The following is a 12661-nucleotide window of genomic DNA, read 5'->3' as shown; positions in this document are numbered from 1 at the left end:
TAACCTATTGAAGTATGTAAAAATCACTAAAGAAATTCTCAATAGGTCATCCAGACTTTGAACCAAAGACCTCAATAATCACTGGATAAATATGCATTACCTTTAGAGTTCAACAAGAAAAATTGACAAATACTATTTTATTCAACTCGGTGTCATAGCAACATTCAAACTCTGCCTTTATTCACTTTTAGGTGTTATAGTGTTCAAGCATTAGAATTGGGCTAGTTCCCAGAAGTGCACAGATTTGACTCCTGCCTCAGAGTCTTTGTTCTTGGTGCTGGAGTCTCTTCCATTTTCTGATCCACCAAACCCCATGCCTAAGGATCCTCTGGTCCCAGACATTTGCATAAGCTTTTGTATTTTGGCTCCATAATGATTTCCCTTGTTTTTTTGGCAGACACCTGAGTGCATTGGTGATTTATTTTTCATGGTCATTTGTGTTTTGGTTTTCCTGATGCTGATGAGTGTATTTGCTCTCAGACCTACCTCCATTCCTAAATTTTCATACCTACATGTATACTATTCTCAGATTCTCTTAAAGTTTGGCTTTTTGCTTCATCGTCTGTTTATGAACTTACTTTTTCTTCTGTTATATAACTTAAGCTGGCCTCCTCACTTCTGGCTTGTTCTCAGCTTCTTAAGCAACTTTGAGAACTTTGCTTTGTCTCTAGGCAAACCATCCTTCATTTGGATCCCACTGCTGACTTTCTAAAATTCCACTTCCTGCCTCATATATTCTGTCTTTGTCTTTCTCTATTCACTCTGATTTCATTACCATGTGCCTCTGTGTCGGTATTAATCTTCATAGTATATCATTAACCTGATGTACCAGAGAATTAAAAGAGATAAAAATACAACAGTAATAATAAATCTCCCCCAAACCATATAATTCATTAAGGCTGTCATTTTTTCATTATTTTTTATCCATATATTATTGAGGTCCCCTAACTCATTTTTCCTGACTATGCCGTTCAGTTTTGAAATAAAATTTAGAGAGCAATGGGCTGTTGAACCATAGATGTTACCTTGCTTTTCATATACCTATTAGTAACTATGTGAATATTAGTTATTGCACACTGGGGCTCTTCTGGGGCCCATGTTACAGCTCACTCTAGGGTGATAGCTTCTGAGTGCAGGGACTGCAATCACAAAACGGGTGAAAAAAAAAAAGATGGGTGGAAATGAATAAAAAAGTAGTGCCCAGGAGACATGGAAGGCCTTTGTTACTCTGGTAGGATAAGCTTGCCATGCCTATCATCTGGAGTCTGATCTGGAAATTTATCAAAACTCTTACTCTTCTTTGCCCATTTGAAAAAAAAAATATTTTGCTGTTGAATTATATGAGTTTCTAATATATTTTATGTATTAACCCCTTACTATGTATGTAGCTTACAAATATTTTCTCCCATTTCTTAGGCTGCCTCTTCATTTTGTTGATGATTTCCTTTGGTTTCCTTTGTTGTGCTTGTTTAGTTATGTGGTCCCACTTATTTATTTTGGTTTTTGTTGCCTTTGTTTTTGGTGTCAAATCTAAAAAGATCTGCCATGACCAATGTCAAAGGGACTACTGTCTAGGAGATAACCTCTTATGTTTTCTTCTAGAAGTTTTATGATTCCAGGTCTTATATTGATGGGGGTACAGTTTCATTCTTTTCCATGTGGCTATCCAGCTTTTCCAGCACCATTTACTGTAGAGATTGTCCTTTCCCATTGGAGATTCTGGCTCTTTCATAATAAGTTAATTGCTTGTATATATTGTGTGTTTATTTCTGGGCTTTCTATTCTATCCCATTGATCTCTGTGTCATTTTTAATACTATACTATTTTGATTAGTATATTTTTGAAGTGTAGTTTGAAATCAGAAACTACTATGCCTCCAGCTTAGGTTTTCTTTTTCAAGAAAAAGAAAACTTTGGCCATTTGGTGTCTTTGTGGTTCTATATGGACTTCAAGATGTTTTTTTACATGTGCAAAATGCTGTTGGGACTTTGATAGGGATTACATTGAATCTGTAGGTCACTTTGGGTAGTAAGGAGATTTTAACACTATTCTTCCAATTCATGAGCATGGAATATCTTTCCTTCTATTTGTGTTTTTTTCAATTTCTTACACAATGTCTTATAGTTTACAGTGCAGAGATCTTTCACCTTCTGTGTTAAACTTATTCCTATTTTATTCATTCGAAGCTATTATAAATGGAATAGTTTTCTTCTCTTTCTGATAGCTTATTGTTGGTGTATAGATACACAACTGATTTTTGTTTATCTCTTTTATATACAGCAATTTTCCTGAATAGACATTTTTCCCACAAAGAAGACATCGTAATGGCTAACAGAGAGTAAAAAGATGTTCAACATTATTAATCATGAGAGAAATACAAATCAAACCACAATGAGGTATCATTTCATACCTTTTAAAATAGCTACTATCAAAAAGACAAAAAATAGAAAGTGTTGAGGAGGATGTGCATGAAAGGGAGCTCCTGCCTACTGTCAGTAGGCATGTAAATTGGTGTGACTATTACAGAAAACCACTATGGAGGTTTCTCTAGAAATTTCAAATAGGACTATTATATGATCTAGTAATCCCACTTTTGTGTATAAATCTAAAGAAATGGAACTATTCTCTCAAGAAATAGCTATACTCCCATGTTTATTGCAGCATGATTCACAATAGCCTAGATACAGAAACAAGCTAAGTGTTGATGACCGGATGAATAGGTAAAGAAAATGTGATGTGTGTGTGTGTGTGTGTGTGTGTACGCGCACACACACAGTAGAATGTTATACAGCCATAAAAGGAGGAAACTGTGCCATTTGTAGCAATGTGAATGAAATTGGGGGTTATTACGCTAAATGAAATAAACAGGACAGAGAAAAACAAATACTGCATGATAGCAGTTATATGTGGAATCTTAAAAAATTAAAAAGTTGAACTCATAGAAACAGGGTACAAAAGTGATTACCATGAGCTGGGGAGGGTAAGATGGGGGATAGGAAAAAATTGATAAAAGGTTACAAACTTTCCATTCTAGGATGAATAAGGTCTGATGATCTAATGTATAACATGGTGACAATACTTGCTCAGATTGTATTGTGTAATTGAAACCTAGGAGAATTGGACTTAAATGTCAACCACAAAAGGGCAAATGTAGGAGGTGTTGAATGTGTTAATTAACCCAGTGGGAAGGGGGATCAAATCATGAGCTTTATACACTTTAAACATTTTACAATTTTATTTTCTTTTTACGTCTTCCAATTTTATTTGTTGATTATGCCTCAATTAAAAAAGAAAAACCTCTTATTCTTCTTAACTATTCACTGTTTGTGACATTTGATCTATTCGAATTGGTGTTTGTGTAGGAAAAAAAACTTGTTCTTGACAGCATTTTCTGGGAAGTGGTATTGAGAGCTTACTGGGTAGTTTGAGTATTATTTAAGCCAAAGGGTTAACATATAAGTAGTAAATGGTAGTTGGAAAGCAACCTCTTTCAGTTTTAACAGGGCCTGTTCTTTGACTTTTTAAAATTTTTGTAGGTGCCATCTCTTTTAGGTCCAGTCAACAGGGCAATCTTCCCCAAAATGGTCATTGGTATAAGTGGGTATGCAGGCCCCAGACATGCCAAAGTTCCCTATCTTTTGAAACAACTGGTGTGGAATAATAACCACCCTCTCTCTCACTTGTGTTCTTGATGAGATTAAAAAGAGTTGAGGTAATGCTAAAGGAGGGATTTTGTTTTCCTACCTGGACTCTTCCTGTCAGGACTAGATAGGCAGCATATGAAATTTTTCAGGTTGCTTGAGCAGCAGTGGAACTTGTATGTATGTGTATATATGCCCCCCCCACGCCCACACACACCGTACAATAAAGCTATAGTCCTGGAACTGAAATCAGGGTCTCACAATCCACTACACAAAAGATCTAAAAAGTAGACTTCTTTTTATTACTGTAATTCTTTTCTCTTTCTTTCAGTGCAAAATCTGAATGAGAGAGGTGAAAATACCATACTCTAAAACCTTGAAGTCAAAAGAGAATTTATAACTTCTCCTCTTCATTTTCTTAAAAAAAATTAAAAATGAAATAAAATATGTACGTATATGTAAAGTGTAGCTGAGGGATCTATTAACAAGGATGCTGTTAACATTTGTCTGGATGTACTATGACCATGTTCATGATGACTGGCCCCTGAAAAATTGGAAGTTCTTGATTTGGCTAAAATATTTTTTGGGGGAGGATCTGGCTGGTTCAGTCAGAGCATACCACTCTTGATTTCAGGGTTATAAGTTTGAGCCCCACATTGGGCATAGAGTTTACTTAAAAAAATAAAATCCTTAAAAAATATTTTTTTTTGACAACTCAGGTTCTAAAGGCTTTATGGTGATACAAATAAAAAGAGAAACTTGCCCTTGTGTTGCTATTACCACACCTGTGATACAATTTTAAACCCCTTGGAGTGTCTTGTAAGCAGAAGTGTCGACTGAAATGGCCTTTGTAAAGTTTGCATTTATTGTGTGCTCATATTTTATCTTAAAAATATTTTTTATTACTTGTCAGCATAACTGAATTTTAAGCTGATTTTCAAGTTAATAGATTTTATTTTTTTAATGTGTGTGTGTGTGTGTGTGTGTGTGTGTGTTATACTGGAGTTATAGGGACTTTGCATAAGGTTTTTAAATATATAATACTTTGACATTTTGGAATTGGAAAATATGATTGGGGTGACCTAATCACTCTCATTCCTTTTGCTTGGTTACAAAGTATGAGCCACATCAGACAGTGACCATTTTGCTTCTTATACAACTCCTGGGAAGTCAGACCACAGTCTCCTTTAATGATTCATCCACTTCAGGATTCAACAATCCAGACTGTTGGAATTTTTTACTACATATACCTTGACACTTGAAGTCACTCTTTTTTTCCTTTTTCTGGTTTTACACAGAGTTTGAAGACCTCCTCCTTAGCCTAATAATAATTCTTAATATACTTGAATGTTGTTATTAAATGATCTTGGGCATAATTCTTTTTTGAAAGAGAGAGAAATAGAAAGAACATGATTAGGGGCAGGGTCAGAGGGAGAGAGAGAATCTTAGGTTCCATGCCCAGCTTGGATCCTGACGTGGGGCTCTATCTCACAGCCCTGAGATGATGATCTGAACTGAAATCAAGAGTTGGAAGCTTAATTAACCAGGCTACCTAGATGCCCTAGACTTAATTTTCTGTAAGGTAAATAATCCTAAGCATTTGACATTCTTCATAAGTCTCACTTTTCATTCTATCTTTTATGCATGTTAGGGTATGAATTACTAATCATAATTGAGATTATTAGAAAGGTTCATAGTTTATTATGCATTTCATATTCATGCTCTCTTTTATTTGGTCCTTCCACAGACATTGTGCTAAACAGGGAGATGAGATGTTCATGTACTGAGATAAGGAAGGAGGGATTTGGGGAGGAGGATAAGGGTATATGTGTATGAAAGGAAGGCTCAGATGGAATAGGAGATGGACACTAGAGCAGAGTATATGGTAGTGTTAGTGGATTTCAGCTGCCTAGTGATACAAGACCAATGTATCTGCCTGGAACAGATTCCCTTTCCTGATTCACTAATTTCCATATCAAAACCAAAGCCCCTAATTTTTGCAGACTTATTGCCTGCTTAAGATGGATACTGAATCCCACTGAGATCAACTTGCCACGCACCAGGCGCACACCCAGGCCCTTATAAATGAAATAAGCTGGTTATCCATATCATGCTACTTGTGTTCTTTGGCTTTCCCCTCTTTCCCTCCAGTTCTCTGTACTTCTCTTGCTTGTCTGCTCTGTCTCCCCCTGGGTAGGGAGGAGAAAGAGGGGAGCTCAAACACATCTGTGTATTAAAAGCATGGAGATAAAGTTGGCTCACAAAAAAAGTTGAAGTTACTTCCATCCAGGAAGACCTTTAAGAAGTCATTTCTCCATTTTTTTTTCATGAGCTCCGCCAAATATGATTTAAAAGCTGGAATTGTGTTTTGTTTTTTTTTAAATCAGAATTACTTGTAAAGTTCCTGACTGAGTAATGAGTAGATAAACTCAGACCCTAAATGTTTAAACTTACAGAACGTCCTTAAGCTGTGATGAGACGGTCAGGGTTGAGAAATCTAAGCTCAGGTCGATCTTCTCTTCACAGGGAGTTGGCTAGCAGATGACATCCTGCTCTGAGCTTCTTGTTTGTCTCTGGTTGTCTCCAGTTTGTAGAGCGAGAAGGCTTAAAAGACTATTAGGGTTTTGTGGGTCAGATTCCTAATGGCAAAAATTTCCCCCACTACTCGATCCCACAAAGAAAACAGCCTCTTTTTGAAATTGGAAACTTTAAAGAAAGATTTATGAACCTTCAGGGTTATGAAACCATCTGGTGCTTTGGGGCTTGCAGACTGGTTGCTCTGACAGTTCAAAGTTTGCGCTAGCCCTCCACTCCTCTTTCTAGAATAGTTCAAATCAGTCTCTGCATCGATAACTGAGAGTCTCATCTTCTAAACATATTGAATGACTTGTGGAAATCAGTAGGATTTGTAAGAATATACCTGTTACTTTTCAAGGGCATTTCTACTGTTTGTTACATGCTGCATTAAGGAGCCAAGTTGGTGAACTCCGAGTTTCCACTCTGCTTAGCTTCCTTGCAGGAGCACTGTGTAATTTTGGTTTTGTTTTGACAGTTGGTGACCTTTGACCCCTCTGAGTAAAATGTTTAGGCTGAGGAGAACTAAAAGAGCTTTCAGATGGGATATTTCCAACCTCTTTCAAGCTAGAGCAGTCTCCCCCTGCCTCAGCGCAGCAAACCCTTATATAGAAATGGTTTTCGGCCTCTAGACGGTGTTCTGGTGTAACACATCAGATCAAAGCCTTGCTTAATATGTTTGAAAAATGCACATCCGCATTGCAGAGCAAAAACATGCTATGGGAATCAATAATATCATATTCAGGCAGCCCTAACTTCAAAGCAACTCCTAATGTGTGTTCTCAATTTCAAAAGAAAGTGGAGAAGATGAGAACAGGGTGCATAAGCTTTCTCGGCTTCATTCTATTTGTAACTGAGCTGAGATCTCAAATGTCTCTTTACTGCTTTTTGACGGGTCCCTAAGGACTCTGGGCGTAGGGCAATCTGCTTGCTAATTGCCTGCACCTGTGATAATCTTGTACACTTAGGTTACAAGAGTGGCAGACCTTCTCCCACCCCCGTGCTTTTGGAATGCAAATTATTTACACTTTATTGGAGAAATAACATTTTAGGGGAGAATATAAAATGAGAAACACAGAGATAGTGTGGTTTAACCCTTTAGATTCTTTCACTCTCAGCAAATTGGTTTGCACTGGCTGTTCGTTTCTCCACGGTTGTTACAATACTGGTTGACCCCTTGTATGGCTGTCGGTCGCTCTCCTAAGTACAGTTTAATTATATATTTATTTATATGATTATCTTTAACAATCTTTATGTCTATATATACTCTTTGGGGGGATCGGACTGATATTTTTACATATTGAACTTGCTTTAGGATAACATTAGAAGGTGTCCTCTGAAATGAGCATTTATAGTTTAGCATGTAAACTGTTTAGTGTATTCTTTCATTACTTATTTGGCACTTGTGTCACGTACACATTATCTGATTTGCTAGAAAGTATTAACCGTAGTGTGATGGAAGGATTGTATAAAATCAAGTCTCCCACCAACTCTTCTTCTTCCCTCTATATTCTGGGTTTTTTTTTTTTTTTAGATTTTATTTATTTATTTGAGAGAGAGAGAAAGAGAGAGAGAGAGAGAGCACAGGAGGAAGAGGAACAGAGGGAGCAGAGGCTCGCCGCTAAGCAGGGAGCCCAGCGCAGAACTCAATCCCAGGACCCCGAAATCATGACCTGAGCTGAAGGCAGACTGAGCCACCCAGGCGCCCCTTCCCTCTGTATTCTTTCTGGAAATGTTGATGATGAACTGTAACTGAACCATGTCAAGGATGCACAGCTCACAGAAGGAGAACCAGGGATTGAATCATGAAACTGATCTGTTTTGTAACTTTGCCCCAACACGTTGGACATCATCATATCAAGGGTTAGGTGAGCCAGTAGTGTTCCTTCCGTAGCAATAGCTCTTACTTTGCTTCTCAGGCTGTGGTAAGTCTGCTTGGTAGTGACCTTTTCCAGCACAGTGTTAACATGTCAAAGTTCATATGACAGATTGAGATGGAAAGTATTTGAATTGTGGGCTTTAAGTGATGCTCCACAGTCATTTGTTTAGAAAATGGGAGGATTCCAAATTGTCCAGATGCTGGTACACTCAGAGATTTGTCTACATTGATTCTGGACCTGACTCATTTGTGACTGAATCTTGGTTCCTACTACTGCATTTCAATTCAACGTAAACTCCAAAAAAGGCATCAAAGATTTTGATCAGTTTCCTTCAAATTTATTTTTAGATAATTCCTCAGATGCAGCTTATAGACTAAAGTATGACTTTCAGCTCCTTACAGAATAAAATTGCATGCTCTGAAATTGTTCCTTCTTATACTGCTCAATAACTGGGGTAAAAAGCAGAATCGGGCTGCTTTCTTTCCATCCTGCAAATGGTAGGAAAGAAAAGGGCTCCCTAGGCATTGTTGAGTGAATACATGATAGAAGCTCAGAATTTCAGAGTCAGCTTTCACTTGCTCCTCTTTTTTTATTCTCCTATCCCGTATGTCCACGGTTCTCTGACTTTTCCTCCGGAGAGCAGGTATTTTTACTTGACTCTCATGTCAAGTGCTAGGAAAATATTTTTGAGTTTTGACAGATGTTATCAACTTTGGTTTTTCTAACTAGCAGCACTGAATACACTCTGTCCTGGGGATTACTGACTTCCAGTCGGCCCATTGACGCTGATCAATGGTTGTGGTCACTTTTCAGGAAGATACTATTTAAAACATCCCACAATGGGACTCTGAATTGTACTTGGACCCCTCGGTATCCATCTGCTGTCCTTACTCAGAGATTTAGAAAAATCTCTGAAAAATATCTGTCTACAGTTTTAAGTGTATTACAATTATACATATATACTTATATATATATGCATATATATGTGCATATATAATAACCTTTGCAATATCTTAATGTTTGTGTTACTTTTTTCTTCCTTTCTTCTTCTCACTCCTTCCTGTTATGTCTCTTCCTTTCCTTTCCTTTCCTTTCCTTTCCTTTCCTTTCCTTTCCTTTCCTTTCCTTTCCTTTCCTTCCCTTCCCTTCCCTTCCCTTCCCTTCCCTTCCCTTCCCTTTCCTTTCCTTCTTTCCTTTCCTTTCCTTTCCTTTCCTTTCCTTTCCTTTCCTTTCCTTTCCTTTCCTTTCCTTTCCTTTCCTTCCCTTCCCTTCCCTTCCCTTCCCTTCCCTTCCCTTCCCTTTCCTTTCCTTCTTTCCTTTCCTTTCCTTTCCTTTCCTTTTTCTCTTTCTTTCTCTTTCTCTCTCTTTCTTCCTTTCTTCCTTTCTCTCTTTCTCTTTTTCTTTTTTTCTTTTCTTTTCTTTCTTTTCTTTTCTTTTTTCTTTTCTTTTTTCTTTTCTTTTCTTTTCTTTTCTTTCTTTTCTTCTCTCTTTTCTTTTCTTTTCTCTCTTTTCTTTTCTTTTCTTTTCTTTTCTTTTCTTTTCTTTTCTTTTCTTTTCTTTTCTTTTTTCTTTTCTTTTCTTTCTTTTCTTTCCCAAGCATAGCTAATGTGCAGTGTAATATTAGTTTCAGGTGTGATTCAACCCTTCCATCCATCACCTAGTGCTCATTATAACATGTGCCCACCTTCATTCCCATCACCTACCCGCAACCCCCCCCCCCCAACTCCCCTTTGGTGACCATCAGTTTGTTCTCTGTAGTTAAGAGTCTCTTTCTTGGTTTGCCTATCTCTCTTTTTCCTTTTCCTTTTTTCCCTTTGCCTGCTTGTTTTTTTTTTCTTAAATGTCACATATGAATGAAGTCATATGGTATTTGTCTTTCTTTGTGTTTCCCTTAGCATTATACTCTCCAGCTCCAATAATGTTGTTGCAAATGGCAAGATTTCATTCTTTTTTTTATAGCTGATAAATACTTTTTAATTTTTACCAAGAAAGGCCAAAACAAATTATGTTCCATCTCTCATGTTAGCGTACTTTGTTTCTCCTCTCCACTTTATGAATCAAGTTCTAATTATCACTAAATTTAGTGAGATCCAGACAAAGTTTGTTATTATTTGCTGCTTTATTAAAAGCTTCATCATGAGGTCTTCATGTGTTTTCTGACCAGTAAATTTCACCAGAGCAAACCCACAATTTACTTCAAAACCATCACAAGAGTTTACTGGCCTTGACCTCTTGATCATTTGTTTGAGATTTTTATACTAACCACACATTTCTGGGTAAGTGAGCACACATATCCATGCATTTCTGCAATATTATGGTAAAAGTCTTGGTCAAGTTGTTTTCAAAGGGGGTGGGGAAGCTGTATTTTTAGTATTCGAGTGACCCCTGGGTCCTGGGTAAAATGCAGATTGCAGAAAAGAAGACATGACCAATCCTGGAACTTTGGCCTTTGGCCCAGAAATATATCTTGATGGGTCTCTGGCTGAATTTCCACAGCAATTCTTAGCGTAATAAAACTGACAACCATGAGCTTTTCTTAAATGTTTACACTGTAGTTTCTTAACAACATGTGAACACAATTGAAGCATTTAGAAATAATCTTCAGATTCTCAAAATTCACAAACATTCGTCTGACCTTGAAGAAAGCTATAGGCAAGGAATTTGGAATTCCTAGCCTGGAATAGCTGAATTAAGTGAGAATAGTGTATGTGAAAGTGCTGTGTAACTTGTCACTGTCATGCTGATGCCAGTCATTTGTTTTTATTCCTTGATAGTTTTCTTTCATTTCCCTGAAATAAGGTTCGAGTTATAAGTGTTATTCGGTTGAAGTGTGTGTGTGATAGTGAAACAGACACCGAATGGGTTTCAGAGTAACTGATTCTGTTCTCGTTCCTATATACCAGATACCTATCTGTTGGCTCTGCTTGTGCAGCATTTCTTTTACCCCTACTTCTGGGAAAAGTTGTTTTTTTTCTTTCTTTCAAGAATCTACTCCTCACTTGAGTCCATGCTTTTTGAGGGACCCTGACCCTCATATCCTACTCTGGGGATGGCTAGCTGTGTTAATTTGACCAACCATAATTCACTATGATTAGTCTGTGGGCGGGCATGTGAATAATGCTAGCCTAACTGCAATCATCTAGGGGAATTTTGCTAGAACCACTGGGAGGAGTAACCTTATAGCTTCTAGTAGCTGTGCTTTCTATCCTGTGAGGACAGCCTGCCTGAGAATGAAATCACAATGAGAAAAAAAGACAGGGGTATGGAGAACAGGGCCCCGCATTCCTGGTAACAGAGGTCAGGCTCCCTCATCTACTCGTGCTCAAAGTCTGTTCCTATGAACAGCTCTGGAGGCTGTGAACATCACCACTTTAGTTAGTTTCAGAGAAGTTTCTATTTCTGGAAACAGAGTTGTCTGGTTTATTCCAACTCCTCATTCATTGACTGTCTAATTGTATTACTTCCGGGTTTGCCACCTAACTTCTCAGATTTAGATTTTTCATCTGTAATACAAAATGGTATTATTTAGAATTCAAACAGAAAGCAGGTGGCATGATGAAATGAGAATATTTCAAGGGGTGCTGGTTTATAAAGGTATGGAAGTGAGGTGGTATTAGATGAGTAGTATAGGGATCTCTGGTGGCTCAGCAGTTTAGCGCCTGCCTTCAGCCCAAGGCGTGATCCTGGAGACCCGAGATCGAGTCCCGCGTCGGGCTCCCTGCGTGGAGCCTGCTTCTCCCTCTGCCTGTGTCTCTGCCTCTTTCTCTCTGTGTCTTTCATGAATAAATAAATAAAATCTTTAAAAAAAGAAAAGATGAGTAGTATACATCCAAAGAGATGAGGGCAGGGAGCATATCTTGAAACTGAACAGAGAGACTCTTGCAGAAAGAAGCAGTGACTTGTGTCTGGAACAAACTTAACAGGGGAGAGCCAGGGAGGATAAGCTCACTTGCCCCATTCTCCTTCCTTTCATCAGTCTTCCTGCCAAGGCTTCCCATTTGCTGACTTCAGCAGGAATGGACAGGGGCCTTGCCGATGTGGTCCGTGGAGGTGGAGAGCAGGGTGAGAAGCATGGAGAGCAGATCTGCACAAGCAATTAGAAGGATCTTCAATTTGTCTTCTGGTTCTAAAATTAAATAAGTATCAATGAAAGAATGAGGCAACTTTGGGATCAATTTGGATTTATGTACATATATGTGTAAGAAAAGAGGAAAACAAATCTCATTTGTTTTTTTAAGATTTTATTTATTTACTCATGAGAGAGGCAGAGACACACACAGAGGGAGAAGCAGGCTCCCCATGGGGTGCCCAACGCAGGACCTGATCCTAGAACCCTGAGATCATGCCCTGAACCAAAGGCCGACTACTCAACCACTGAGCCACCCAGGTGCCCCACAGATCTCGTTTTTATTCTTCTGCACACGTAACACTCCAGTTCATTAGGAACACAAATAATTTGGTCAGTGCCATCACATTTTCTCTAATGAGATGGAGAACAAAGGGTTAATGTACTAGTTAAATCAGATAATGCACTAGTGCAAATTGTTCTTAAACATTCCCTTCAGT

General features: G+C 38.1%; 1 protein-coding gene across 8 annotated transcripts in view; it reads left to right on the top strand.

Moving 5' to 3' along the window:
• LOC144306750 (uncharacterized) overlaps positions 1-12661 on the top strand; it is a 188522-nt gene that overhangs the window by 140191 nt on the left and 35670 nt on the right. Inside the window, exon 2 of one of the 8 annotated variants that reach the window (XM_077886305.1) lies at positions 2281-2396. The exons of the other annotated variants lie outside the window; for them this stretch is intronic. The gene's annotated coding sequence lies outside the window, so the exon portion shown is untranslated. The remainder of the gene's footprint in view (positions 1-2280; positions 2397-12661) is intronic. 8 annotated transcript variants of the gene reach the window in all.

This window comes from Canis aureus, chromosome 37, assembly GCF_053574225.1.
Source record: "Canis aureus isolate CA01 chromosome 37, VMU_Caureus_v.1.0, whole genome shotgun sequence".
Lineage (NCBI taxonomy): Eukaryota > Metazoa > Chordata > Mammalia > Carnivora > Canidae > Canis > Canis aureus.
The sequence above is the reverse complement of the archived record's forward strand: the minus strand, read 5'-3'. Positions and strand labels throughout refer to the sequence as shown.